The sequence below is a fragment of the Oncorhynchus nerka genome, unplaced genomic scaffold (genome assembly GCF_034236695.1).
Source record: "Oncorhynchus nerka isolate Pitt River unplaced genomic scaffold, Oner_Uvic_2.0 unplaced_scaffold_2139, whole genome shotgun sequence".
Taxonomy (NCBI): Eukaryota; Metazoa; Chordata; class Actinopteri; order Salmoniformes; family Salmonidae; genus Oncorhynchus; species Oncorhynchus nerka.
In genome coordinates, this window is record NW_027039155.1 from 10328 (window position 1) to 15000 (window position 4673).

Here is a 4673-nt window from a genome sequence, read left to right on the forward strand (position 1 = left end):
GACAAATAAATTGTTCGTATGACGGTGAACCCCCGGGTGATTGAAATGTGCCGCTGTGTCAACAACGTCACCACGTCCATAGGAGCCCTGGACGGTGGAGGATTACCCAGGACAAATACACGCGGGGAAATGAATACAGATCTAGGGGACATACTTCTCCCCCCCGCTTGACATCACTTCCTGGAGGCCCTCCTTCATGGTCATTGTTATAACCAATATAGAGACCTCGATGGGGGTGATTCACTTCACTCTGCTGCATATGAGAGATACCAGACAATCATAATACTAATCACATTCATTTAGGCCCTTTGGAGGTAAATGTATTGCATGTATTTATGCCTATATGGGAATGTAGGCAACTTTTTAAAAGGCCTTTTTTTTCTCCTGATCTTAAATAGCCTTTATATAAAAGGCCTTTATTCAAGAGGAAACACGCCGTTACTTGTCTCATCAAACTAGATGTGGGAAAAAAACGTGTTCAATAGTTGCCTACATTTCCAAATTGTTCTAGAGTCTGGATGCTGTTTTTGTATATTTATTTTCATTTTTTTAGTTTAGTAGCGAGAGCACTATAATTACCGTGATATAATCCGTCTTAACTTGGGATCGTAACCGCAGCTATAACGTTCTGCGTTGTTCCCACTCCCCATCGCTCACAGCTCCCTCTCAGCTATTGTACAAAGTCATGAGCTCGTAAATCTAAAGTGCCCCGCACGGCGTTTCCATATATAAAGGACTGTGGCACCGTGGAATCATTATTTCGGATTGTCACGTGGTGTCAGAGGGGCCTCCTCCTCATCTCGTCTGTCAGGAATCCAATTTCACTTTATTTACATCCACGGGCTAGATTAATTACTCTCGCGATAGTATAGCCTAAAGGAGTTAATTTATGAGATCTATGGTAACTCAAGACACATTATATGGGGAGAGGTGCGGGGTGGATATTAGGGTGATTTTGTGTTTGACGAGAGGGGAGGAAGGGGGGGAGAGAGTGAAAAACATGCATTAGTACACAATTATGGTTCCATATAGACTTTTTTTGTGATGTGCAGATTACTCAAATTATAACGCAATAACTATTGAAATAAATCCATCATTTTGTTGGCTATATCGACAGTTATAATATGTTAATAACTCTTTCATTCTGAGTTAGTATAGCGCCCCTGAGACGGCTTTATCTATCGTCTTTCTATATTTCTCCAGTAGATGTTGGCTATTATTTTTCTGTTTCCTTCCTTGTTCTTTTTTTTTTTCCTTTTCTGTCGAGTATTTTGTCTTAACGCGGTCAAACCAGCCACTAGGAAATAGAAGCATTTCTCCCCCGTTTATCCCCGGTGCAAGTAGAGGTAGAGCGAGCCTAGAACCTCTCGCGCCTTTCTTCACGTGCATCATAATCACACTGTGACTGCCAACGACGGGGTTTGAGTTCTCTAAAAACCACTCAACACCTCGACAGACAGACAGACTTTTAACGGTTACAAACGCATTATTTGGTTTCAGTCGATCATAGAAAATAATATACTGTGATTCCTACCAATTTCGTACAATGCGTCCCCTCAAAAACAAAGGAGGGAAAAGCTAAATAATGAGAAGAAAAAAAAACATGACGCTTTTAAATCCATGTCTGATTTTTTATTTGGCAATTGTGTCGCCATTACTGGTGCTATAGTAGTTATTACTGGTTTAACTGGAATGGATATTGTTTAATAAATTGTTGTTTTTTAATATGAAACATCTTCTTGATTAATAGATATACACGTGGCCAACCTGGTTGACATATGGTGCTGCGGCAGCTGAGGCCGGTAGTAACCGGGCCAGTACCTTCCGGCATCCCCTACGGTCATTAACATATTAGGAGCTTTAGTTCCGTCAGACACCGGGACTTCATCTCGAGCCCCTGCCTGGCCGGTCGGTCGGTCTGAGGAGAGCAGAGCAACAACAAAAAAAGACAGCCCCCCCGAGCTGTTTGATATAGCCTTTCAATAATGCATTACTCTTCAATCTGCAAGGGAGCTGTTCACCAGGCTGAATTATTGCAGTTGCGTGAGGTGCAGGCTGCATGGCGCGGTGTTCTGCCCGAGTGGAGTGGCACGAGCTGTAGAGACGGGCTTCTATATGAACAAGAAATAATACAAGATAATAAGCGTTTTTACTTTACAAGGATTCCAACTAAATTGTAAAGAGAAAAGGGTAAATAAGACATTTGCATCTTCAGCCTTTATGCTGACTTGGTCGAAAAGCAAAAAAACGAATTTCTTCATAACAAAAAACTAATAGTGCAAAATTATAGGTTAAACTCACTAGTTCAAATGACTAGCCAACTACAAGACAGAAACATAACCCATAATATTCCAAATACAATGGTTAAACTTTAAATAAATTAACACAACTTATTTATTTATTTTGTTATTATAAAAGTTGTACAACATCCACTGTGTTTTATATAAACCAACACCCAAACGGAGATTGTGGTTCTTCAGGTTGTTTGCGTCACTACTGAAGCGTACTTTCAGAATGGAACTGCGCCCCAGTGCAGCACAAGGTTATACACTCGACAGCTATTTACAGTTTCTTTCTTTTTACTTGGTGTTGTTTAAAACAACATTGAATTACATCGAGAAAAAAATACAAAAAAAATAATAGACTTTTTATATCAAGTAAATTAGTACAACTCTAAATTGGTTTCGGCATTGCACTCAAAATAAAGAGTCATCCTTTTACTCACCGTTACAGTGTTCCTTCTCTCCTCTCTTAGCCAAAAGCCAAACAAAAGTAATAAACGCGTTTTTCTAGTCTACAGCCGAGACTAGTGCTTTCATCTGACGGCTCCCCGAAACCCCACTAGCTGTCTGACGGCTCCCCGAAACCCCACCAGCTGTCGGAAAATATTGCATTTTACATCAGCAAACCACGATTAATATTGCATCACCTGCATTTAGAATTTCGTTTTTCTAAACGCAGTGGGAAAGGAGAGCCTTCAAACTATATCCTCCAATATCTTGTGGTAGAAATATTCGAGGAGAGGACAAGGTCAAGTCTTTGGTCAATGTGAATAAACACAGCATCAGTTTAAATTGGGTTATTTATTATTTTTTCATTCGCTTTTTTGATGTCAGTCAGATGGAGCCGCCGTACTACTAACGTTCTTTTGGAATTATTCTGACACTGCTTGGAGACGGGTGCGAGGTCTCTGGCTTCATTAAATGTTTATTGTCACTTCTTCTTCACTGTGGCTAGAAAATAAGGCATCTCGTTGATCTGCGAGGAGATCTCTGGTTCAACAATGTTGCTGTAGAAACGTAATGCTACATTTACAATGACTTAGTAGGCCTTTAACACCGGGGACTTGATCCACCTCGTCTGAAGACAAATGGTTTTGAGGTTTTTCTTTCTTCTTCTGTATACAGTAACATATTATAGAAATAGCATTGATTTGCATAGGACACAGGCCTAAGTGAATGAACATATGTAAAACACTACAGAACCATGTTGTCAATTATTAGGTTAATTTATTGATCCATTTATTTACATATTAGCAAAATGTGGTTCAAAGACGTGTGTATGTCTTGGGTCTACAGGCCAGGTCTACATTAAAGAGCTCTGGCGATAATTACTCACGTTTTTAATTAGAGTCTCTGTTGTACTCCGCTTATTAATTTTTCCAATTCTCAGTTTATGAATTATTTAAGGAACCCAATTGTGTGTATTTCAATTAACTGGTATCTTGTGTGAAATATGAATTGTAATTTTTGTATTACAGTATAATCATGTAGGCTGTTATTATCATTATTATCATTGTAATTATTATTAGTCTTGTTATTATAATTGTTATTGTTATCGTTATTATAATTGGTATAATTATTATTATAACAATGTATGCTATTATTATCATTGTTATTATTCTTATAATTAATATTACTATCATTGTTATTATAATTATAATTCATATAATTATTATCGTTTTAATAATTATTATTATTATTATAATTTATATTATTATTATCATTAGACTCTTGTTATTGTTGTTATTATAATTATTATTATCATAATTATTAATATGCTATTACTGCGGTTTGCACCAATGACATAGTTCATTCTTAAAAAATCTATCCGAAAATAATTTGTGATTCTAAAAGAAATATTCCCTTGTGCGGATTCCATTTAATTGTAACAGACAAATCAATACCATATAGCCTCTATGATGTAGAATGACGTGGGGAAAAAAGAATTGAGCTAGTGTGTTAGTAGTATTGTGTGTAGTACATCTGATGCTTAATAACTGAGCTCCGGGACTCAGACAGACAACAACAAGGAGGTTATATCAACTATTAATACACAGACGGCCATGTTAGAAAATAGAGAAATAGACCTATACGCTACACTACACCACGAAGCAGAGGGCAGTAAAAGTAGATTCACTGTAAACCTCAGTGTCTGGGCGTCGAACATATAAACACCCTTCTAGAACCCTATTTAAACCAATCCCGTGTTTCCTGGTTTGACAGCACAGACCATATGGTGATGGTTGGCGTCGTGACAGATGCTACAGTAATCGTTGTATTACAGAGCTAATGGTACTGATAGTCATTAGAGATTATGATGGTGAGGAGGAGGAGGAAGAGAGAAGGAGAGAGGGGGGAGGTCGTTTATCATTGGGCTAATCATCATCATGT